This window comes from Schistocerca nitens, chromosome 9, assembly GCF_023898315.1.
Source record: "Schistocerca nitens isolate TAMUIC-IGC-003100 chromosome 9, iqSchNite1.1, whole genome shotgun sequence".
NCBI classification, from domain to species: domain Eukaryota; kingdom Metazoa; phylum Arthropoda; class Insecta; order Orthoptera; family Acrididae; genus Schistocerca; species Schistocerca nitens.
The window spans coordinates 229,567,668-229,594,633 of NC_064622.1; the positions used below are offsets into that span (position 1 = coordinate 229,567,668).

Below are 26,966 nucleotides of genomic sequence, written 5' to 3' on the forward strand. Positions count from 1 at the left end.
CCAACAGGGAATCACATAGCGCTCTTAGAAAAAAGTGTTCCGAGACTGTTACCTGAAATGCTCCTCCATGATACTGACAATTCTGCAAATGACCAGGGTAGTAAGTATTATATTCAAATGTTTTATGTTTTTATGTTAAACTTTCTGACATGTTCCACACCCACGAGAATCATCTCATTTTTTGGGTCTGTGGAACAAAAACTTAAATCTAATGTAATAGATGTCAACTGGTTGATACAGATGCCTTTTACTTTTGCGTTCTGTCTGATAACAGGAACATTTTGATTAGATGCTTTACGCAGATGTGCTTTCGGAGAGACGGATGTCTAGTATTTCCCGGTGTAGTCGTCTGCGCATGCGCGGCAGCCCGCGCCAGTAGCCTACTTCTGCCGCGCGGCGCCAGCTGCAGCTTGTGGAGGGGGATGGCACGGGGCGTGGTGGGGGGAGCGCGGCGGCTGCCGAGCACGAGGAGCCCCTCGGTCAGCGGCAGGTGTCCATTCATCGCGCACGCGTCATGCGGTGAACAGCGTAGTCAAAGTGCCTAAAGCACCCGCGGACCAGGGCAAGTCTACACGACGAAACGAGCCGAATCCACCGCCGATACGTGGTGACTGTGAAGTATCCGAACTGTGTGTACGTCACGGTTTACTAGGGTGTGACTGTTCTGTTTAGGTACTTTTTTTTTCTTCTTCTTCTTCTTCTTTTCTTGGAGACTCATAGTGAAGTTGACCTAGGAAGAAGAAACGGCGCGAGGATTACGTCCAGAACCGGAAGCAGATTAGCGGTAAGTACGCTTACCACAGTTAATGTTGCCACTTTGGCGGAGCCACGAGTCAGACGTGTCGTCCATGGATGATCGGGAGCTGTAGCAGACGCGGAGCCGCGGGGCAGAAATGCAGTCGGGAAGATACGGATGCGCGGAAAGTGGGTTTCACGGCCAACGGCTGCTGGGGGGCTTGCAGGCGGCCCGCCAGGAATGTATCGAGAATGCAGACATAGTCGTCTCCGTCACCTTGCTTGCTTACACCTTTAAGCTCGTTTTGAGATGCTCTCTGCTTTTCTCGGATTCATTTTGTGCCGATACATTTACAAGTAGTAGTGCATCCGACGACAAACATCGGCTTATATTTAAAAGCGTTTTCATGATCTTTTCTTAGCTGTTATTTTGACGTCAGTTAACCAAGTTCCTTGATAGCGACTTCGAAACGAATCTGCTTGATATTTCGGCAAAATGTCGTACTAGCACGCACCATCCTATAGATGGGAGGTGAGTAGAGGACCGGAAATCAGGATGACATAGTTAAGTGGGTAGAGCTGAGTATCGCAACATTTGGGAAACGAAGGAAGAAGCTCTTATCCAGTAATGAAGGGGAAACTGTGTGGGCAATATGTCTCTTCCAAGACCTTGTTTGAAAAAACAGGAGGTATAGCGTACTGCAGACATTACCATGAAGTTTACCACCCGATTCTGCTAAACAGTCTCCTCATATCCACAGAATTAAAGTTGTCGTTGTTTGTTTACAAGCATTCATTCAGACAAAATGCGCTTACGCCGCGACCAACTTGCATCTGTGCTCGAAGGATAAGTCTCATGCCGATTATTTGTCGCAAAGGAAAAATGAAAATTATGTGAACATAAGAATGTTTCTATCCATGGCCTTCCGTCTAAAAACGCAGTTTCACAGATAATATCTGGATTTTTTGCAACTGCAGTAAGTCATTATTCAGACCATTTTTGGACTCTGGTTGAAGGCTACCAGCATTTCCTTGTCTGGGTTCCATTTAATCATTTGTTGCTGTGCCCTTATGTCCGCAGACGGTTCTGTAGCTCTTTGCAAGTCCAGTACTTCTTTATCTCGAAATTAAGACTTAATAAGAGATTCAAAAAAAATACTTGATGCCTGAAATAGTAATAATAATAACAATCCAACAATAGAAATTTCATTCTTCCTGGAACAGTTTTGTAACATCCTGTTATACAACTGAATTCTTCTTAGAAGGTAGCGATAAATACTTCAGCAGCTCTTACGTGGATAAGATACTTATCTATCCGACGATTGCACTGTCAATCGAGAATTCTGAAGATCCGCCTCTAAATGACCTTTAAGAGAGAAAGGTTACGGGAAGATGGACTATTTAAGCTGTTATAAGAGGATTTCGTGCCGCAGTGTGTACTTACCACTGCTTCCTCTCATAAGGATGCAAACAAATGTCTACGCGTCCGCTATGTAATAACATTTTAAGAAGGCTGGAAGTAACTGCCGTTGGTACAATAAATATATCTACAGGTGTTCAGGAAGATGCTCTTACTATAAACCAAGGACGTTAGATTGATGATATGCCTTGAGAATCGCTTGATATATATCGAACTATCTAACCATTGTACAAGTTGTATCACAAATTCCATCGTCCATTCTATATGTATTTTTTAAATGTCAGTATATATTTAGAGGCACAGGTTCTTCTTTAGGGCATCAGCACACTAGTTAGATGACCTCAGTGGAACATCAACGAGATACAAACGTGAATACATGAACTGGGTGCTTCTTCGTCGCGTAAGATATTCCACTCCACAGTCCTACTCATGTTATTTAATTTGTATACTCCACATGCTGTTATTTCAAATGAACACTGTCTTTAAAATATTACGATGTTTCAGTGCAATCGAGGGAATCTGTTATTTAACTCTCGTGTATTTTACTGTCCCTTGTTGTGAAGAAAAGACACTATAACTACCCCAAGACGTTGTTATCTTTACCAGTGTTATTCAAAGTAATATTCAAGAGGACGAAAAACTTGCGTGTCTCAAAATTGGCTGCCGTCCTATCAGGAGCAGGGAAAGTTTTGCAAAAAAAAGTGTAAGGTAGAGAGTGCAGTGGGAGTTTTACGAGGAATCAATTCGATTCCCTGACGGCTTCGCCCTTCCGGGTAGCGACGTGCGGCTGCGAGGGCGAGAACCCGTCCACGGACAAGCCCGTTGCGAGACGAACCTGGGCAAAGCCTGCTGAGCGGATACAATTGCTAATTGGTACTCTCACTGGAGGAACCTTTCCCGCGGAAGCCTGCGGACATCCAGGAAGCGGCAGCCGGCTTCCTCAGATAGCACATCTCGCGTCTGCAGAATGCACCCGCGGGCACCTGGGCGGAGGGAAGAGCTATCTCCAAAGCACCTCCCACAAAACTTTAAATTCTGTGCCGCGTGCGTTTCGCTAGCGTTGCTTGTGCGTACTATCAACAATGATGTATCGGTAAACTTTTGTATCGTCTTATTCGTGACTTCCTCTTTTTTCAGTCTTGAAAGACAGCAGCAGAGATTAAATCTCCAATAAAACGATAATTTTACTGAAGAAGTCCACCTCTCCTAATTCCCTTGTAGGCCAAGACTCTTCGTTCGAACTCTCGTAAACTGCAGAAACGTTTTATCGTAGCTTAATCACATAGTATTATAGCTATTTCCGACAAATACTAGTCACGAACGATATCAATAATCGTTAACGCGGCATCGATCTTAATCCAGTGAGTAAGCATATTTCCTTAGCTATCGTTCTCTAATTTGCCTTACACAATAGTATTACTGAAACCTGGCAGGGATGTCTGTTTCCGTTTCTACATCTCTGCAACACATTAATCATGTAAAAAACACAGGAAAAGGACGTATGAACACAGTACGAAACATTTTACTAAATGAAGGCATCGGTTAACAAGAATACACGCATCAGCCCGTCGTCGCGCTGAATCACCGATTCCCTACGTGGGTTTGCGTCTGGTGAGTGCGGAGGCCAAGTAATTGCTCCCCCTCCATCTACGCTTTTGTCACGGAGCCTTCCGGACATTAACCCTGAAATAAGGAGGAGCACCATCGCGCAAGGGGTACATGTTTTGCCGCATTTGTGAAGACATATATTCTAGCAGAACAGGTAGAGTATTCCCTAAAAGAGCATGGCCAGTTTCTCCGTTTAGGCTGGTTGGAAAACGTGAGGCCCTAAAAAGTCACCTTCAGTGCTGGCCTAGACTTCGACAGAAAATCTTTATTGATGACGTGACTGCTCTATTTCGTGAGGATCCTCGACAGTCCACCCGTGCTGATTGTAAAAATTCTCAGTCTAATCACGTTGCACTAGAGTGAGAGTTCACACATTGCTCATTAAAGGATTTGCAGATGTATACCCGTGCAACCAAATCCGCTGCTGATACTGCCTCTTTACGTTGTACATGGCATGGATACAGCAGGTCCTCGTGAAGCAGTCGCCAAACAGTTGTTGTCCTCAGCTGCGAGAAGTAGTTCAGTTGAGGTGTCCTCGTCATTTTGGGCCTCCCACAGCCGCGAGTAGCAGGCTTAAACGATCCGTGCTCCCTATGATGGTACACTGAATATTTCATGCGAGAAAACGTATAACTTAACGCTGGTAGGTTCTGTTCCTGTGTGTTTCCCGGGATTACTGTAATTATAAAGACAAATTGAAAATGAGCTTTAACATGGAAATAAAGTGATTCTTGGCCCATGTCCCGGCAACATATATTCTTCCTCCATGTGTGAGGGATGTTTGCAGATAGTTTGGCCCCACCTTTTTGCTACACCGCGTGTACACATCACAAGACACTGTACAATGCATGGAGGAGGCTACTTCATGCCAATGTTGTCGATATTATTTCCTGTTCCTTTCACTTACTGAGCGAGGAGAAAAATAGCTGTCTATATACATATCCTAATCTCTCTCATTCTCACGATCTCTACGCTAGATACAGTGCTAGCATAATGGTTCAAAAATGTTCAAATGTGTGTGAAATCTTACCGGACGTAACTGCTAAGGTCATCAGTTCCTAAGCTTACACACTATTTAACCTAAATTATCCGAAGGACAAACACACACACCCATCCCCGAGGGAGGACTCGAACCTCCGCCGAGATCAGCCGCACAGTCCATGACTGCAGCGCCCTAGACCGCTCGGCTAATCCCACGCAGCTAGCAAAATGGTCCCACACTCTTCTTCTAACAGAGGTTCTCCGAATTTCACCAACAGTGCTTTGCAAGAACTACACTGTTTTTCTTTCAGGGATTCCCCGAGCATCCTGTTAAACTTTCATGTGGGTTAAACCGAACTCCTACGATCCTGGCAACGCGTCTCTGAATTCATTCTATGCCTGCTGTCTTGTGTACTCGATGAAAACACCAAACATTTGAACAACACTCTAGAATTGGTCACAGCAGCGGCTTGTATGCGTTTTCCTGTACAGATCTATCGCATCTTCCCCGAACTCTTCCACCAAATTTAAGTCTTGCATTCTCTTTCCCTAAAAGTGATTTTACAAGATCGCTCGATTCCATGTCTCTTCTTATTACTAATACTAAATACATGCATAATTTGGCGCACTCAAAATGCTAATCTCGTAGTCAAGAACTACACGATTTCTCCTCTTTGTTGGACAATATACAATCCTGGAAATGGAAAAAAGAACACATTGACACCGGTGTGTCAGACCCACCATACTTGCTCCGGACACTGCGAGAGGGCTGTACAAGCAATGATCACACGCACGGCACAGCGGACACACCAGGAACCGCGGTGTTGGCCGTCGAATGGCGCTAGCTGCGCAGCATTTGTGCACCGCCGCCGTCAGTGTCAGCCAGTTTGCCGTGGCATACGGAGCCCCATCGCAGTCTTTAACACTGGTAGCATGCCGCGACAGCGTGGACGTGAACCGTATGTGCAGTTGACGGACTTTGAGCGAGGGCGTATAGTGGGCATGCGGGAGGCCGGGTGGACGTACCGCCGAATTGCTCAACACGTGGGGCGTGAGGTCTCCACAGTACATCGATGTTGTCGCCAGTGGTCGGCGGAAGGTGCACGTGCCCGTCGACCTGGGACCGGACCGCAGCGACGCACGGATGCACGCCAAGACCGTAGGATCCTACGCAGTGCCGTAGGGGACCGCACCGCCACTTCCCAGCAAATTAGGGACACTGTTGCTCCTGGGTATCGGCGAGGACCATTCGCAACCGTCTCCATGAAGCTGGGCTACGGTCCCGCACACCGTTAGGCCGTCTTCCGCTCACGCCCCAACATCGTGCAGCCCGCCTCCAGTGGTGTCGCGACAGGCGTGAATGGAGGGACGAATGGAGACGTGTCGTCTTCAGCGATGAGAGTCGCTTCTGCCTTGGTGCCAATGATGGTCGTATGCGTGTTTGGCGCCGTGCAGGTGAGCGCCACAATCAGGACTGCATACGACCGAGGCACACAGGGCCAACACCCGGCATCATGGTGTGGGGAGCGATCTCCTACACTGGCCGTACACCATTGGTGATCGTCGAGGGGACACTGAATAGTGCACGGTACATCCAAACCGTCATCGAACCCATCGTTCTACCATTCCTAGACCGGCAAGGGAACTTGCTGTTCCAACAGGACAATGCACGTCCGCATGTATCCCGTGCCACCCAACGTGCTCTAGAAGGTGTAAGTCAACTACCCCGGCCAGCAAGATCTCCGGATCTGTCCCCCATTGAGCATGTTTGGGACTGGATGAAGCGTCGTCTCACGCGGTCTGCACGTCCAGCACGAACGCTGGTCCAACTGAGGCGCCAGGTGGAAATGGCATGGCAAGCCGTTCCACAGGAATACATCCAGCATCTCTACGATCGTCTCCATGTGAGAATAGCAGCCTGCATTGCTGCGAAAGGTGGATATACACTGTACTAGTGCCGACATTGTGCATGCTCTGTTGCCTGTGTCTATGTGCCTGTGGTTCTGTCATTGTGATCATGTGATGTATCTGACCCCAGGAATGTGTCAATAAAGTTTCCCCTTCCTGGGACAATGAATTCACGGTGTTCTTATTTCAATTTCCAGGAGTGTATCTTACAATTATCTACACTTACATTTATCTACTTTTGAAGAGAGTAGCAACTAGAAATCTTGCTGAAAACAACCAATCAGGTTTGTCCAACGGCGTTACTTTCTTCTACAGAACTACACTGTCGGCGAACCATCTCAGGCGTAACAGTAACTATGAGCGTGGATCAAGAGAGTGTCATTAAGTTCGTTACTTCTCACAGTACACATGAGGCTTTGCGCGAGTGATGGTATGTATACAGAAAGGTCGACGTTTTGTGCATGGAGTGGCTCTTTAGCCTCGAATTGCGTATACGTAGACGTAGACAGAAAACCCATTGATGTATGATTACACGATTGCAGAACAGTCACTGGAAGCAATTATATCCATAAAACATCGTATGCGCGCCCAGCGATTTAAAGCGGAATGACCACATACAGCTAATCGAAGAAAATGCGGTTGCCAGACTAAGAATCACTGGAAGAAGTCTCAGGAAATATAGTCAGTTAGCAAAGGAGGAAGCTTACATAACCATTGTTCGACCAGTGCTTGAGTATTGCGATCGGTAGCAAATAGGACCGCTAGAGAAAATAGGGAAGATACCAAATAAGAGCAGCGCGTTTCGTTACAGCTTCATTTAGTAAGTGCGAGAACGTTACGGAGACGCACAACCGATTGCAGGGGGAGGCGCTGCAAGAAAGATGTTCTGCATCACGGAGCAGTTTACTGTTCAAGTTTCTAGAGTGTAAGTTGTTAAAAGAGTCAACAAACATATTGGTTCCTCCCATCTACTGTTAATCTCTCGAAAATACCACGAAGATAAAATTAGAGTGTTTCGAGCCGACACGGAAGGTTACCGACAACCGTTCTTCTGCAACATCATTCGCGTGAGTAACAGAAAATCTGGAAGACAGCGCTACATAAAGTACCCTTCACCCAAAACGGAAAAATGGTTTGCGGAGTATAGATGTAGGTTTCATACTTCTACTGATTCTGTCTGAGAAATCTTTTATGTATACCGCAAACAACAGCGGTCCTTCTTCGCTTCCTTGGGGCATTCCTGATGCTACTTTCGTTTCTAGACAACATTCGCCGTCCAGTATAACGCACACGGTTGTATCAGGCAAATATTCCTCAAGCCAGTCACATACCAACAAAGATACTCGATAAGATGGTACCTTTGCTAGGAGTGGACAATGTAGTGTGGCGTCCAATGCCTTTTTGAGACCTAGAAAGACAGAATCTACATGTTTACCAGCATCTATTGTTTCATCCATCGAGACATTATTCACTGCAGGTCGGTAGCCTCTAAATACCTACGCTTCATTCCTTATTTATTATAAACATCAGGAGATTGAAGAGGCATCGACTGACACTTTTAAAATAACAGCGACCACCGCAAATGCATACACTTATTTGATATTACGCGAACGTTAGATTCGCTGACACGTACCTACGGTGAAAACCGTTCCGGTTCCCAGCTGGGTGGTAGCGATGAAATCTCGCAGCTTTTCTGCAGATGTAGTGTCAGTCATCTTCTGGCGTAGTTATATGTTTCGAATTAATCTAGAATTATTGAACTATACACAATAGCGTCAGCAAATATTTCTATCTCTCCCCTGTTTCCACGTAGTTAGTTACTAAAATAAGGGTAACCACTCATTCACACCATTTCAATTCGGTAGCGCAAGTCTAATTGTTTCAGTTCGTATTCGCTTCATTACTCTGCATTCTAGACCGCCGTTTCTGCGTCTTTTCGCTCCTCGTTTTATTTCTCCATTTTTTGAACCGAATGGAGATACATATAAAGATGTGCACTTCATGAAACCAGATAACGCATTAACATTTGACAAGAAGACTGCATATCTTTACGGCTCACACATTTGGGATCCATATCAGTACGTAACGTACCGTATGAAGAAAAGGGAAGTGCCGTCTGTTGGTCCAGTGGGGGAGTGTCGCGCAATTGCTGACCAGTATCACCTGCGACACAATCGAAGAAAGGAGTTTCGTGAAAAGCTGCTTAGAAAACCCCAAGTGCGGGTTTTACAACAGAGAATTTAGTAATGTTTTTCAGCCTCTTCACTGTAGCTCGCGTAGAGACTGCAGAAAAGAAATCATAAATAATTATGTGACTTACACAGGAATATAAAAATTCTTCCTATGCGCTACCAATCAATAGAATGATAAGGAACACTGGTATATAGAACAGATGGTACAATGCAGTTAACTTCTACTAGGCACTTTGTACAGATTCTAACGGTATAAACTTGGGTTTCTTTTTAAGGGAAAGAAGGCCAAATACGTAACGAACAGAAAGAACAATACAATACTGCCAAATACTTATTTTGCTATTCAGTGATTTTCTTATTACGACACAGTAATAGCGGTGTAAATTTCTGTTTGTTACGAGTTTACGTTTGTGTGAATATTGATGTTTCGAAGATTTCCAGGCGTTAATGTCCATTAATAGTTTACGATTTGAGTAGAGCAGGTTGGTGAATTTGAGTATTTAAATAAAAAGAGTGTGTGTATTGTACAACGCGTTACCGAGACAGTTCATTTCAAAAAGCGTTAATAACTTTATCGGCAATTGCCCGCTTACTTTCCGAGACCACGCTCACATGGCTTACGATCTATTTTCAGTTACACGCGTGAGCTAGTCCGCTACATCGTGTCCTCATGCGAGTACTCTCACTTTCTCTTCAGATCCACAGTTATTCTTCTCTCTCAGCTAACGTGAAAGTGATACCGTGCTACCAGTACAGTAGCGGCTCTTTTCATCAACAGTTTCAGTTACTTCCATCTTTTTCTGAAGACTCATTTCACCTGCCATTCATTTTGATGCGTCCCAGTTAGAGCTTTCACACCTTTTGTATGGGACCAGGAATTACTGTCAGAACGCACCACCAACGCAAGCAAAGGGCATCTCGACAGTAAATATGATAAGTAGAAAATGTTTACGTATTAATTCTTGCAGCCCTCGAGCGACCTCCCATTTCGATGAACTAATATATCGGCATTTCTTTTCGAAGGGTAGCTTGTAGCAACAGCTTGCTTCTTTCTTTATGTTGTAAAGTACTCGTCTAGCGTCGTGACGTCCTGAGCTATCGTTACTTTGGACTTGCAGAGGGAGTTTTCTCTGTTTATAATTTATTTCGCCTCTATGTTCGCTGTAATGCTATTCTGACTTTTGTTCTCACTTTTGTTCATCCAGCTTGACGTATACAGTTATGAACTTCCTTCACTTTGTCTAGGATTGAAATCGCCTATTCGTACTTAAATCTGTACTCATACCGAAGAACGTTGTACAGGAAGCGTTGGAGTGAATTTTTATTGTGTTTTCCTCCTGTTTCACTCATGGATGAGACGTGAAAAGTCTTTATTTTTACTCCTGCGAGCGCCTTATTTAATTTTATGTAATTTCCAGGACCATTTGAGGGATATTTGTTGGTCACAGCAGATTCTCATTACGTTTCGACCTAAAACGGTCAGTTCACATATTTTCCGCAGTTAATTCGTCTTGAAATCAGTGTCTTTGTTTGAGTGTGCGATAGTGAAGATTGTTGTATCTTTGGTATTACCTATCATTCAAACATCATACTTTCCACGTCTACATCAAAGACAAGTCAGTCTAGTGCTTTATGATCTATCTACTTTATAGACAACATTCAGTTCTAAAAGTGATTTGCGCGCTCATCGTTATATTAACATATCTTTAATATATAACTATCTGTGGCTACAGTTTTTTTAAAGTCATAAATTATAAGGAACGATCAAAATGTTTCTATTCGAAGACCACACTAACCCTTTGCCCTTTCACTGGAGAAGAAGCACATAGTAGTGACAACAGTCAGAATCATAAACGCGACGTGTCACTAGTACGACTGGAGATTATCGTCACTAAGAAAGAAAAGGGCAATGTAGAAAACATTGAAGCTATAGAGAACTCTATATGTCATGTCTAAACTCTTCTCCAGTGAAGTCTTAGGAGTAAAATTTAAATGCTTTGACTGACAATCGCATCGTGTGCACATTTGCAAGAAATAAAATGGCGTGAGAAATGAAAATTATAAGTAGGAGGCTGATATTAGCTACCCTCTATCTAAACAAGAGTTGACTATGTTCTTCGCCATAAATAACCTGCACGAAACAATTCAAACAGCGGCAATACCTCCATACGTATTACACTTCTGCTGCCCCATGTGAACATTTCAGAAACGAATAATATTTGCTGGTCAGTAATTACTGAAAACTACGTTGCTTGCTTATTTTCTCAATTTACCTTTCTCCTCGTCTGGGCTAACCGAATCAGTTTCCTTAGTATCTTCCGCATGTCGGAGTCTGTTCGAAGCGATAATGCCAAATCGAGTGTTGGGGAAATTCTCAACAGCACATACGACCAGATTACGCACTATCGTCTCGGAAGAACTACTTGTGTATCGCTTTTTTATGTAAAAACAGCAACTTCGTAAACATGTGATGCAATCGCAAAATAGGTTTGTTTTAACTGGGCGAAATGTCTTTGCAAGTCGATAGGATTTACCTACGATTTTTGTAGATTCGACTAACTGAAATCGGAAACCTCCGTGCTAAGCAAAAAAAGTTTGAAGTTCTTCTGGGATGTATTTCCGTCGCGCATATTCACTTCCTTGTAGGAAATCATCGACTTGCCTCTTTTACACACATAAGGAAAACGGCTCCAGTTTCCGTTTCCAACCAAAGTTTTCTGGAGATTTTCCTTGATTGTTGTACCGCGCGGAGTAGCCGCGCGGTCTGGGCATCTTGCCACGGTCCGCGCGGCTCCCCCCGTCGGACGTTCAAGTCCTCCCTCGGGCATAGGTGTGTGGGTCGTCCTTAGCGTAAGTTAGTTTAAGCTAGTTTAAGTAGTGTGTAAGCTAAGGGACTGATGACCTCAGCAGTTTGGTCCCATGAGACCTTACCACATATTTTCAAATTTTTTCCTTGATTGTGGCTCAAATGCTGGAACTGGAAATCAGGTAACGAATACTCGCAATTGGGACCCCGTTCAGAAGCTCGTGTGATATTTGGCTGAAAAGAAGTGGATTCCACAGAGGGGCCGAATCTATCACAGACCTCTTTACCCTTCTTCGGGGTAGGCCCAATATATGAAACGTTAAAAATATGTCTCTGAGGTGTAAATTCTCTTGATTAATTACTTTGATCCAATCAAATCGAGTGTCAATGACCAGGCGAGATCGTCATAACAGTTCGGAGCTACTTCCTTAAATTTCGATACACAACAGCGGTGAATATTAATCGAAAACTTAATTCGCTTACAGCGGCAAACAAAACAAAAAAAGGGTGGAATAGGTCTTTCAATATATCTTCTGATCTTTATACCATAATCCCACGAAAAGTCGTGTGGACGTGGAAGAAACACTTGACTGATGGTCGAATGCAACTGGGCGCCTGCAAATTCGAAACGCTCGCCACCACAAGAATTCATTGTTGCGACTGGTACTTCGTATCTTATCGGACACCCATGACATCATATGTGTGACTTTTGAGGGTTTGCATTCTTGTCAGAACAGCTATAATTTCTTAAATTAATGGGGAAAGTCAGAAAAGGAAAGTTATTTCTTGGAACCATTTGCTATGTCGAACATTACTTGAAATTTAAATCATTGTACAATATAAATAGCGAACATTGTCGGGGCATTTTCAGACGCTTTTCGACCTCTTTTGTAGAAATAAAAGCAATAAGGCACTTCTAGTTTGCAATAAACTTTCATCGTACTAGTGTGGTAGCGTCAGACCGTCTAGCAGACATTTAACGAAACGTTGAAACTAAGCTACGGGCAACTAGCGCTTTAATCACAACAACATCCAACTTTAAATTGGCCTTATGTACCTAAGTTGCTAAATCCGATTTTCGGGATGGTTTTTATAGATCAACAATCTTGAACATAGTCAATTAGTACCTTCGTAGACGAGTCGTAAATGAAAGCAAACCAAAATTCATATTTTATTTTGCGGGTGTAATGGAACTTCATACAATTGTAAACTGCCTTTAGTTGGAACCCGCATCACAATCTATGATTTCATAAAATGGGCAGCTGAGTTCTGTACTCGAAGGCTCACTAAGTACCAATTATCCTGTATGTTGAACAGTGTATATCACGAAAACTAGACCCGCAACACATGGTATTCTGCCATTCTGAAGATACGTTTTAGAAGAGATTTGTGTCATTTCGGGCCATTCATTAGCGCGCAGAAGGTACATTCGGATTGGCAACTGATTTTTATTATGTGCGCTCCGAAAGATTCGTGCGCTCGCTACCGAGATAAAAACCGTTAGAAGATGTTAAAAAAGCGTAACAAGCGACGACCGTTGCCGAGTAGCGAGATAACTGCCCACCGGCGTTTATTACAGCTAACGGTGGGTACTGCTGAGGCGGCAATGACTCTCAAGTAGAGCCAGCCAGCACATGAGATAGGCAGTCCCCCTGCTAACGCAACTCGTGGAACGGAGAACCAGGTTAAATGAGGATCACGATCTGTTGTCCACACCACTTGCTTTGTGATTCGACGATGATACTGCAGAAAGGAACACTTGTACACTATTCATCCATGTATACACATATACTCCGTAAGCCATGGTCGACAATACATCGTACCTGTATTATCGATCTTCTGTTCTATTCCATTCCTGCGTCTGTTATTGTTGTCTTCAGTCCCAAGACTGGTCTGATGCGGCTCTCCATACTACTCTATCCTGTGCAAGCTTCTTCATCTTCGAATAATTACTACAATCCACATTCTTCTGAATTTGCTTGCTGTATTCGTCTCTTGGTCTCCCACTACGATTTTTACCTCTTCCTCCGCCCCCCCCCCCTCCCCACTTCCCTCTAGTATTAAATAGATGATGTCAAAATGTATCAGAATGTGGCCTGCCAACTGATCCCTTCTTCTGGTCAGGTTGTGCCACAAATTTCTTTCTCCCTCAATTCTAATCAGTACCTCTTCATTAGTTACGTGATCTACCCACCAAATCTTCTGCATTCTGTAGCACTATATTTCAAAAGCTTCTATTCTCTTCTTGTTAAACTGTCCATCGTCCACGTTTCACTTCCATTCCTGGCTAAACTCCACTCAAACACTTTCTGAAAAGATTTTCTAACAATAAAACCTATATTCAATGTTAGAAAATTTATCTTCCTCAGAAACCCCTTTCTTGCCACCGACAGTTTATCCTGCGATCTGAGGATGGCTAACAACTTAAACCGAAACTAGTAATCAATAAAAATAATAAATTGCTTTCTTCACATATAAAGAATTTTCTTCTGAAACCAGTAACTGTAAACAATTACTGATGGCGCATCTCCAACTTGACCACGGCAGGAAACAACTTTAACTTAATTTGTATCAAGTGTAACTAAAGAGTGCAAAACATTGCCACAGTTTTAAACTCAATCTGATTGTCCAGGATATCAGTCTTAGATAGAAGGCAGGAAGGGAAATCAGAGGTTACGGGCGCATTGATGAGTTTTCTGCAAGGATGGGTAAAGAGATTGGCGTTGCCTATTCACAGTGGATACATAAAAACATGTGTGCTAGTTGACTGAACAAAGTTATGTCTTCTGGCTACGGTCCGCACTATTACGCTAATCGATCAAGCAGAATGTTGTGTTGTTCATACCTGCCACAAAAGCCGACTCGGTGTGTATGTTTATTGCTTTCCTGGTGGCGCAAGTGGAGCGAGCTAGGCGGGTCGTTCCCCCTACTCGTCTATTGCGTCACAATCCCTGCTGTGTGCGCTAAATGCAGGGTAGGTCGGCGAACCCGACACCGACTCGCCATTCATTGGCGCAAGTGATCGCTCTGTGACCGTGTGTGTGTTTGCGTAGACACTTGCGACGCAGTAAGGAGTAGGGGAAAGTTTCGACGTAATTGATTATTTGGGAATGCAGATTAAACAGCTGTTTAATATGAGCGCGGTATAACTAAGGTAAGTCTACCCTCCTCATCAAACTCTCGTCCTCACACAGTAACTCTTTACAGAGAAGTCTGTCACGTTACTTACACAACTGGTAACGTTCTTATCCTTGTGGTACCTTTGCACTTGAATTTCTGAAGATGCAAATAATTCCAGAAATGCGTCATGCATACTTTCTGATCAATAAAATCATTTTTCATCTGCTGTATGATTCGGTTCAAATGGCTCTGAGCACTATGCGACTTAACTTCTAAGGTCATCAGTCGCCTAGAACTTAGAACTAATTACACCTAACTAACCTAAGGACATCACACACATCCATGCCCGAGGCAGGATTCGAACCTGCGACCGTAGCGGTCGCTCGGTTCCAGACTGTATAATTTAAAATGCGACCTAGTCATCTTAACTACAAATCTAGGCATATTTATGTAATAACTTATATCGACTGGGGGGAATAATGGCCACATATACTATACGTCACCTACCGATTAGGACTGAATTTTGTCATCAGAAGTTCATATATGTGCAACAGAATGGGTGAATTTTTCCTACTGCCATTCGCGTTTCGAATCCGATTTCAGCGGAGAATACTTGACGGCAAGAAGCATAACAGAATGGATAAAAGTACCTCGACCACCAGTGAAATAGCGCGTTTATACGTTAAAATGCACTTATTTTTCGGCGTAATCTATTTTTAAACCAATGCAATTCGTCCAGTGTTTTTCCGGTGCGTAAATTCTATAATTCCAAGTAAGACTCTAGGGAAGTCTGCAAAGATCCACCAGCGAATGGCACAAACTCTCCACTAGACTGAAAACGATTCTCAGTCACAATTCCCTTTAGACGTGCGAACAGGTCAACTCAGAACCTGCCAGATCTAATGTATATGGTCGATGTTCAAATTGTTTTTATTTGTATATCACAATTTTTCCAATGCTCTGATGAAAGTGATTTTAAGTTATTTTGCCTTAGTAAAAGACATTTTTCAATCCGATCGACTTCAGGCGCATTTTTTCATTCGGTGTACTTGCGCAGTATTCGCCGGTTATTGTTTTATTCCTTGCAGCTTAATCGATAAAAATAATCCCTTTTGTATCCTAGGAAACACTTTCCACTGTCTTTCCGATAGAGTAAATCAACTTCACCTTTAGTGGTGCAAGGGAACTCACTGTTTGGATTGCCATTGCGCTCCCGGTGTGAAGTGGGCAAATACACAGTAATAAATGGACACACAATATCTGCCATAGTCATTTTACAAAGGTTGAAACAATGCCGAGACGTTCACACGCTCGTAACCAGCGTTCGCTGCATGCCCGCGCAATCACACACAGCAGTGACACAGTTGCCGTTCCGTGTAAAACGAGCTACACTCTTTTTCATGATTTTATGTTTGTGGCGTCAGCTATCCGATAAAGCTTTAGTTGTCTATCGGCAGATACTGTATTGTAAGCATTACAATTTTTTTCATTTCTCTTTTCTTTTTTTTAATTTTCTTTCTCTACTACAAAGAGTAAAGCAGGCTGTTTGAGAATGTTAATGCTGTAATCTGTTCTTTAGCCCTAGCGACAGAAGTGTTGTACACATGGTCATGCGTAATTAAGTGATCCGTCTGAGCTCGCATCGCGAACATAATAAAAACTGCAACTTTCCGATGGAAAACTCTTTCTGGAATGTTCAGGTTCGACTCCAGAACCGGTATACAGTTTTTGTCTTATCAGACATAAACAACGCAGCGTATACAATGGCAAAAATAGACAAATTTCCTGTAACGTCATCTTTCTCCCAAAGATATTCATAAGAGATGCGTCGACGTTAGGAAGAAGCTCGGCTACCGACTAAGCAGGACCAACAACTCCATCTGAATTTTTTTTTGTCGACTTTTAATTCCTTCTGGTGTTGAAGCTAAACATTCGAGCAGTTGACATCTGCACTCCGCAAGCCACCTTATGGTATGTGGCAGTGGGTACTTCGTATACATCTTGCAGTTCAAATGGTTCAAATGGCTCTGAGCACTATGGGACTCAACTGCTGAGGTCATTAGTCCCCTAGAACTTAGAACTAGTTAAACCTAACTAACCTAAGGACATCACAAACATCCATGCCCGAGGCAGGATTCGAACCTGCGACCGTAGCGGTCTTGCGGTTCCAGACTGCAGCGCCTTTAACCGCACGGCCACTTCGGCCGGCCATCTTGCAGTTACCCCGTTTCTTGTTCCAGGTGTTGGGTGACTGTTCAAGGAACGTACGCTCTCGGAATTTTAACAGTATCCTACGCCATGATGATGCACAATTCCTCTCTTGTAGTGTCTGCCAATGCAGCTGGCTGAGCAATTCGGTGACGCTTTAGCGCTTCCTAAGTGAACTTATAACGAAACGCACTGTTCTTCTCTGGATCTTCTGTAGTTCCTCTATCAGATCTGTCTGGCATGGATCCCATACTAACGAGCAGTGTTCAGGCAATGGTCGAACGAGGGTTTTGCAAGCTACCTCGTTTGTGGGTAGGACTGTTCCAACGATTCGCAGTCTGGCATCTGCCTTACCTGCAATTCATTTTACGTTGACATTCCACTTTAAATCGCTCCGTAGGCATACTCGTAGATACTTAATGATTGTGATTAATTCCAGTGGTTGCTATGCCATCGGAGGAAATAGTGTAATAATGGGTCTTTCTCCCTATCTATACGCAGTATGTTACGGTTCTTTGTGATGAGGGTCAACTGCCAGTCGCTGCACCAAGCAACTGTCCTCTGTAGCTCGTGCTACATTTCGCTTTTTTTTTAAAAAAAAAAAAAGGAAGATGACACGGCCTTTTTGTCCGGGAGAATCCATCTAGAGTTGCTAGTCCACCTAGTGGAAGTCTTTCTATTTGACGACACTTCAGCGACTTGCATTTCGACGATGATGAAATGATGATGAAGATAACACAACGCCCAGTCCCCGAGTGGATTATATATTTCCGATCTGGCCGGGAATCAAACTTGGGTCCCACGCATGGCAGTAATCCACGCCGACCATTCATCTACTGACACCATCAGCATCAGCGTCACGAAAAGCCCCATGGAACTCCCGAAGTTATTCACTAGATAATTCATGCACATTTCGAAGTGTAATGGTCCTATACATATTTCGTTGGAGCACGCCTGAAGCTACTTTAATGTCTGAAGATTTCTCTCCATTAAGAACTAAACGCTGCATTATGTTTGTTAGGAACCCTGCAGTCCAATCACACACCTGGTGCCGGCCGGAGTGGCCGAGCGATTCTAGGCGCTACAGTTTGGAACCGCGCGACCGCTACGTTCGGAGGTTCGAATCCTGCCTCGGGCATGGATGTGTGTGATGTCCTTAGGTTAATTAGGTTTAAGTAGTTCTAAGTCTAGGGGACTGATGACCTCAGAAGTTAAATCCCATAGTGCTCAGAGCCATTTTTGAACACACCTGGTCTGATAATGCATACGCTCGTATTTTGTTCATTAAGAAGCAGTGCGAAATTGAATCGAACGCCTTCTGGAAGTATCACCACATCAAGCTGTGGCACCGATATCTACCCTTTTCTGGGTGTAGTGGCCGAACATAGCGAGCAGGGTTTTACAATCCTCAGAAATAGATCGAAGGAGGTCTTGTTTACGTGAGCAGTGGACTCCGTGGTCGGCGCGGCGCTTTCCCTGCCAGTTATACTGTTGATTCACTGATTCACTCATTAATAGGGCTGGCGCAGGCTGCCGGAACCCGTTACGGGACGGATCGCGATACGATACGGCGCGTGCTGTGCGCGGCGGCTAACGAAGTGCGAATGAATAACACCGGAAACGGCGGGCCACTTGCCAAGTGTGGCGTCTCGGTTCGGCTCGGCGTGCAGGTGCGTGTGTGCCCCAACACAACGGACGTCTCCCTTCTTCCCTCCCATTTCTGAGGCGAGCTCTTTTCCTCGGCCAGTGGAACCCCCCGGCGTGAGGGCCAACAACCACCTGCTCCGCCGAATTGTCTGTCCGCTGTCCGCTGCGTGAGTCATGAGCGTCTTTTGTTTCCTGCAGGCGCGCCCAGGAAGCGCTTCCGGCAGCGTCCGGGCGCACTGTGGCCAGGGCTGCCAACCACATGCAACGCACGCTCTCTGCACACGTCGCTGCTATTTAAGACTCCGACGTGCGAAAATTTGCTTCGCGTGTGTAAGGACAAGACAGCAAGATTCCTATCAATTAAGCTACCTACAAATGCTCATTTGGAGACACAAGTATTATAAATAATAAGCCTCAATAAATCTCAAAGCAACAGAACTTTCTCCCCCTCTCTCTATCTTTCTCCGTCCGGATAGGCTTCGGAAGACCCAACGATACCGACCGACCGCCGTGTCCTCCTCATGCGAAGGCGTCACTGGATGCGGATATGGAGGAGCATATGGTCAGCACACGGTTCTCTCGCTTGTTGTCAGCTTTTGTGACCGAAGCAGCTACTTTTCAATCACGTAGCTCCTCAATTTGCCTCACAAGGGCTGAGTGCACCCTGCTTGCCAACAACGCTCGGCAGGTCGGAATAGTCACCCATCCAAGTGCTAGCCAAGCCCGACATCGCTTAACTCCGATGATCCGACGCAAACCAGTGTTACTGCTGCGATAAGGCCGTTGGCTTCACAGCAATAGAGGAAACTGTAAATAATTTGTATCGAAGGATTACTGACTAGTTTTCTGCAAATGAACTCTCTCCTGCTTTCAAAAAAAAAACGTAGTATATTCAGTTCTGCACATCAAATGGTATGTCTACATCTATACTCCGCTAGGCTCCTTACAGTGTGTGATGGATAGTAGGCTATTTCTCGTACCGCTATCTTTTCCCCCATTACCTGCTCGATGCACGTTCCCTGTTGGGGTCGTGACGACAAGATCAGATTAATTACAGCGCACGCAGAGGTATTCTTCCCACATTCCATACGTGAACGGAAAGGGAAGAAGCAATAACAAACTAGTACAGTAGGGTCCGCCCCCGGTAGCTGAGTGGTCTGCGCGACAGACTGTCAATCCAAAGGGCCCGGGTTCGATTCCCGGCTGGGTCGGAGATTTTCTCCGGTCAGGGACTGGGTGTTGAGTTGTCGTAATCACCATCATTTCATCCCCATCGACGCGCAAGTCGCCGAAGTGGCGTCAAATCGAAAGACTTGCACCAGGCGAACGGTCTACCCGACGGGAGGCCCTCGTCACACGACATTTCATTTCAGTACAGTAGGAAGTAGGCCTACCCTCTGCCAAGCAGATCGGAGGTATGGATATAGATAGAGATCTAGATAAATATCGGTTTATGTACTTCTATGTACACAGATGTTCGCAAATTCCCATTACAGACTTCTAGGACTTGTAGAGGAGAGTGTGTATATACTATTCTGAATAGGAACCCATTTTCAGAATCGTCATCCAACGGCAACAGCACCTCTTAATGTATGTGTATACAGGGTGATTCCTTGATGATGTTACATACTTTCAATGGTGTTGGAGGTGGGAAAACGTAGTAATTCGAGGTAAGGGTCCCTGCGCCGAAAATGAACGACTGGAAAGTTATAAAAAACCATTATGATACCTCTGACAGTGGAATACGTGTATCGGTACTTTTGTTGCTAAATTTTTAGGGTAGGCGAGTTTCACAGGTACCAGTATGGACCACAACAAGGGAAAATGTCTAGTAATCATGGGCTCTCAAATGCATGCTTTGAGAGCTGTGAGCACCTGATCAGTAGAGGAGATGTTTGACACTAGCAAAGATGAAGATGTGCTCCTAAGGTATGAATTTTAGAGCCTATGTTTACTGAAAATCTGTCTTGTTTGGTCCACATTACCTCTTTTGAAAGTTGCGTATCCTGCATGCTTAGCAACAGCTGCACCAGTGCATGTATTCCACTGCGAGAGGTATCAGAATCATTTTCGCTCGTAACTTTCAGCTCATTCGTTTTCGAACCTGGGACCCCCCCTTACCTCAAATTGATACATTTATCCGTCTCCACCATCCAAGAAAGTTTGTAACATCATCACAGAACCACCCTGTACATACACATATTTATAGGCGCCGGCGTTTAAACTTTGACGCTCCGTAGCATCGTTGGATAACGTTTTCGGGACATGTGTTCCTATTGAAAATAACTCCTGTCTACAAGTCCTAGAAGTCTGTCACGGTAATTTACGAACACACTGTGTATTTTGACTAGCGACTATCGGTGCTTCGAAATTTTGGACGACACTTTCCCTGTTGTTGCATTTGGGCAGTTTACAACACAAGTTTTATAGAGAACATCAATTCTGAAGTTTACTTTGGCCATTAACCTACCTACATCTGCATCGCTACTCAGTTCACAATTAAGAGCCTGGCAGAGCGTTCTTCGAACCACCATCAGACGATTTCTCTACCGTCCCACCTCTAACAGCACTTGGGAAAAATGAACGCTTAAATCATTCCGTATAAGCTTTGATTTATTTTATTATGCTGAACATTTCTCTCAGTGTAGGTTGGTGAGAGTAAAATATTTTTCGTTACAGAGGATAAAGACTGAAATATCATGAAGAGATCTCACCGCAACGAAAAACGCATTTCTTTTAATGATTGCCACCCAAACTCGCTTATTTTACCCGTAACACTCTCGCCAATATTTCCCGATAATGCAAAACGAGCTGCCTTGTTTAGATTTTACCATCACTAGTTCCATATTTCTGATACTTTTTTCTGGGGTGATGGCTCATAAACTCACTTTCACCGCTCTGCACCGAGCTAAGCGAAATGACGCTGAGCTGACGTTCGGTCTAGTGCAAACACACCACCATTTGATGGTGACGTCGCCTGCCGTTCTGTTCCATTGATGTCTAGTGTGAATAGGTCTTCAGATAGCCCACCATCACCACAGTACTATGTATACATCGTGGATCTTGAAAACCCTTAAATTTTCGAATGCGGATATAGATTCCCGAAAAACAAAGAGCAATTCATTGCACGTTTTGCGTCCACAGCGGATACACGTATAATATCGGGGACAATTAGGACGGAGTTGGTCCTCTGAGGTGAGAGCGCTTTTTGTCGGTAGCAGCCGTGAGCTTTTGTTATTCTGCGGTCGTGTGAAGCTCAGCCACCGCTGGGGGCGCGGAGTGCCATCAGGGGCAGGAAGTCGTTACCGTAATTACAGAAAGCGCCATTATGGTAATTCCGACACTGATGACCGGTTAGGGGCGGCGGATCCCCGACGAATCAGGGTCCTCCGCCGCCGCCGCCGCCGCCGCCGCCGCCGCCGCTGCAGAGTCTTCGAACCGTTTCAGGACTTAATACGCCTCCTCACACTCTCCCCGTTTCAGGACTTAATACGCCTCCTCACACTCTTCGGCAACACTGGCACGTCTTTCTGAACAGAGCACGCCAGCCAACGACCAACTCACTACTGCAGAGTGAGTACGAAAGCTCTACGCTCTGCTACAACGCTCTAGGATTTACATTGACGTTGAACATAGACGGCATTATCTTCGACATTTTCTGCTTTCTCTCTCTTCTGGTATATACATCCACAGTCTACAGACCACAGTGAAGTGCTTGGTAGAGGTTACTACCCACTGTACCAGTTATTAGGTCTTCTTCCCGTTCTGTTCACATATGGAGGGCGGGAAGAGTAGCTGCTTAAACATTTATGGGGTCGCCGTTATTTTTCGGATCCAGTCCCCACGATTACTACGTTAGCGATACGTTGGTGGCTGTAGTACATTCCTAGATACATGGCTTAAAAGTTTATTTTGAAACTCTGGATGGTTTGCGTCCGTCACCAAGTGTCTGCATGTTGAATTTCTTCGGCGTCTGCTCGAAACTGTCCCTTGCGTCGAAGACAACTGTGATGATTCGTGCGGCTCTTCTCTGTATATGTTCAGTACCACCTGCTTGTTCCAATTTGGTACAGGTCCCACACACTTGAACAGTACTCTAAGATGGGTCGCACGAGTATTTGTGAGCAACCTCCTTTGCATTTCCTTAATTTTCTACCAATGAACCGAAGTCTATCGCCTTTTTACCGGCGATTGAGCCTATGTGATCGTTCCTGTTTATGTCGCTACAAATGTTTAACCCATAGTTGACCGATTCCATTTGTAACTCAGTGACTGGGTACCACGTGTTTTCGTTTTGTGAAGTGCACAGTATTATCTTCTGAATATTTGAAGCAAGTTACCAACCTACAAACCACTTTCATATGTTATCAAGAACCTACCGGATATTCGTTCTAGTTTTTCAGGCAGTAGTGTGCCCCATACACCGCATCATTTGCGAAAAGTCTAAGGAGCCGCTTTTCACGCACAATAATACGAAAGAAAGGAACTGAAAGTTTCATTGGCGTCAAAATGACTACAGTAAAAGCTGTACTGCAAAAGGATGTGACTCTAAAATGGAACTATTGAGCACCGCTGGAACATCTGCCTCGTTGGTTCAATATGATTATAAATGTTTGTCGGACCGGGAGTCGAGCGCGGACCTTAAGTTTCGCGAGCAGTGCTCTCTCCGACTGAGAAAAAAGGCCTGCGTGAAGTTTTAAAAGTACAAGAGATGTACTGCCAGAGATGAAACTGTAAGAGCTCATAGTGAGTCGCTTCTGGTTAATATAGTCGGTAAGAGCGCTGCCCGCCAAACGCAAGGTTGCGGGTTCGAGCCACGCTTCAGCATCCAGTTTTAATCTGCCACGGAGTTTCAAAACAGAGTGAATCGTTCGAGCTAGATCAAAATTTCCTCTGTAACAGAAGTGCCTGGGATGACAAAGTTGTGTTTTTCTTCATCTACACACATACTCCGCAAGCCACCGCACGGCGTACGGAGGAAAGTACCCTGTACCACAACTGGTCATTTCCTTTCCTGCTTCACTCGCAAACAGAGAGAGACCAAAAAGACTGTCCATGTGCCTCCATATGAGCCCTAACTTCTCCTATCTTATAAACGTCCTCGTTACGCAAAATGTTTTTTTGTGGCGGTAGAATCGTTCTGCAGTCAGTTTCAAATGACGGTTCTCAAAATTTTGTCACAGTGGTCTTCGAAACCTGTCGCCTTACCTACAGGGATTCCCATTTGAATTCCCGACCCATCTCCGTGAACCTTGCTTCTTGTTCGAACCTACGAGTAACAAATCTGGCAGTCCGCCTCTGAACTACTTGCACGTATTCCTTCAATGCGGGTTGGTGCAGATCCCAAACACTCGAGCAGTACACAAGAACAGCTCGCACTAGCGACCGTTCTGTGGTCTCCTTAACACATGAACCGCATCTTTTCTAAATTCTCCCGATAAACCGAAGTCGACTATTCGCATTTCCTCTACAGTCTTCACATGCTCGTTCCAGTTCATGTCGCTTTGCTATGTTAAGCCCTGATATTTAAACGACGTGATTGTGTCAACCAGGACACTACTAATACTGTATCCGAATATTACGGGTTTCTAACTCCTAGTCATCCGCATTAACTACATGTTGCCATTCATCACACGCACTACAAATTTTGTCTAAGTCATTTTGTATCTTCCTATAGTCACTCAACTTCGACACCTTCCCGCACACCACGGCATCATCAACAAACAACCGCAGATTCCTGCCCACCATGTCTGCCAGATCATTTATGTTTGTAGAGAACAACAGCGCTCCTAGGTCCTATCACGCTTCCCTGGGACACTTCTGATGATACCCTTGTCTATGACGAATACTCTCCGTCGAGTTCTATTGCTTCAGACGTCTTTGAGCCACTCCCACATCCGGGAACCTATTCCCTGTGCCTTCATTAACGTTCTGCAGTGGGGCACCGTGTCAAATGCTTTTCGGAAAGCTCGAAAAATGGAATCCACCTTTACTCTTCATCCATATTTCGCTGGATGCCGTTTGAGAAGCTTAATATCGCATTATCGATGCTTTCGGAAACCTTGTTGATTCGTGACTAGAGGGTTCTTCCATCTCAAGGAAATTTATAATATTCGAACTGAGAGTATGTTCAAGAATTCTGCAACTAACCTATGTTAAGGATACTGGTCTGTAATTTTCGCTTTCCAAATTTGGTCCTATAAACTGAGTAAAGCTGTTCTCCAGCTTAAAATTTTTATGCTGCGCACGTTTCCTTCAAAGCTCCTTCTAATGAGATATGGAGAATATGTTACAGATCTCCACACAGTGTGCCACCAGGATATTTCATACATGGAGTTGTATGCCACCAGGATATATCATACATGGAGTTCTATAATAGAAAATTTTCTTTCTCTGTTCTTTCTACTCCACCTCTGCCCACACTCCTAGTGTTGCTGGTGGCGTCTCACTCCGCAATACTTTTTCCTTGACAGAGAGCCATGTGTGCACGAAGTTTGGTTAAATTTCTTCACACGCTTTACAATTATCCTTACTTGTCACCACCGTGTTCTTCTGTATCTCCACCCCAAGGATGCGTTTTCTTCACTTTACTTATTTCTTTTTTCTTTTGTCAGATAGTAAGCCACATTTGTACCATGACTAATTGAAACTGCTGCAGAAATTCCAGAGCTATTTTGGAACAACCCCTCCCCCCCCCGGTCCCTTCTCCATACACACACACACGTAAAATAGAGGATCTGCTGAGCTCAAAGAATGCTCATCAGTTGATAACATTGTCCCAGAAAAAAATTAAAATTATTTCAATCCACCGAGTTATGAGCAAGATTTTCGACTGGTTGCCCTTGATTATCACGCTATTGCTGAAACCAGAGGTCCTCTCCCAAATATACCCAGTTAGGATTCCCTCAACGCTACTCGCGTATCTGCTGTGAGATGTGGTCGAAAACAAACGCAACTTTTTAATCGACCGGTTCTCAAACAACCTTAAAGTAGTAGAATGAAAAGTGAAAGAAAAAAGTTGCCCAAACAGTACGTAGGACTGTCTGGTAGATGCACATCTCGGATGCATTAACGTAATTCAAGGGTTTTGTTTTTGGACTTCATGTGCGCATACCAAGCAGAAAAACAGGAGTGAATAACGCACCAAAGAACTTACTATCCCAATGAATATAATGATTTCTCTTGTTTTGTAAAATTTTACTCTACTTCTCAGATTCAGCTTCTGAGATGATTATGAAATTCGAACTAATTGATCTACTTCAGCTTATTCATTCAAATGAAATCAATAATAAGATGTTTCGCTTCGGGTTAATGCATAAACTTGTCTCGGCTAAATTCTAATATTTATGGAAAATTTGAGTCAACCCAAGAGTAATACTGTACAATGCGTAGCAAGCATTGGTGTTAGGGAAGCCTTCTGAGAGGTGTAGGCGTCGTTTGGCGTGTTACAGCGTGACAAAGCACCTGAAACAGCATAGTGGCTTCCTGTTGGCTGAGAGAAGCAGACCCGCATTTGTTCCCAAGGAGTCTCTTGACCGTTGATTGATAGGTTTGAGGCAGAAACTCCGGTGTAGGTGTGTTGGTGGAAGTTGCTGGATAACGACGGTCACAGTGGACGGTCACGTCGTTTATGTCTCTGGCCAATTGTTGAGAAATATTGTTTTATTTTGAAAGAGTTGAGTGGAGATGGCCAACGTGAACCGTCGCGCGAGTAACGGCGGAAGCCAGTTGTTCGTTAATTGTTTTGTTCTAAGAGGTTCATTGCATAAATCGGCTACAGGATGCGGGCCAGAGGTGAGCGCGAATGCAGATACGAACAATAGTGTTGATTATTACAATTATTTACGAATGACACTTACTGTCTTTCTTCCAATACCTCGTCCGTTCACTTAACAATGCCATAGAGATGGTATTCGTTAATGAACGTATGGTTATATTTTGGGGTATTTCTTCCCACTCTCTAAGGTTTTTTGTTGGCTCGGAAACGAGCGGTTCGGACGACAAGTGTCCTGAGTTCGTGAACCTCTTTTCGACCCGAGTTCATTAGTCTGGGTATTCTGATACTGGCCTCTCAACGTATATGTTCTTTACAGTCGTTTCTTGCAACATCAGCTTATTCCCAAGAACTAGCAGCTTTCACTCATACTAGGCAGAAATACAATCTGCATTTGGATCGCACTGCCTTGACTCTTGTTCAGAAAGGATGTGCAGTATACTGCTGCATCCATTTTCAAAAAGCTACCTCAAGAATTCAAAAATCTTAACATTAATCCATGCGTTTTCAATTCGAAATTGAAGAGTTTCCTCATGGGTCATTGTTTGTATTCTGTCGAAGAGTTCC

The 26,966-nt window shown here is 44.3% G+C and overlaps 1 protein-coding gene across 1 annotated transcript in view; it reads left to right on the forward strand.

The window, feature by feature from the left end:
- The first annotated feature begins 506 nt into the window (after positions 1–506).
- LOC126204145 (serine/arginine repetitive matrix protein 1-like) overlaps positions 507–26,966 on the forward strand; it is a 410,265-nt gene continuing 383,805 nt past the window's right edge. The window contains exon 1 of the mRNA XM_049938554.1: positions 507–784. The gene's annotated coding sequence lies outside the window, so the exon portion shown is untranslated. The remainder of the gene's footprint in view (positions 785–26,966) is intronic.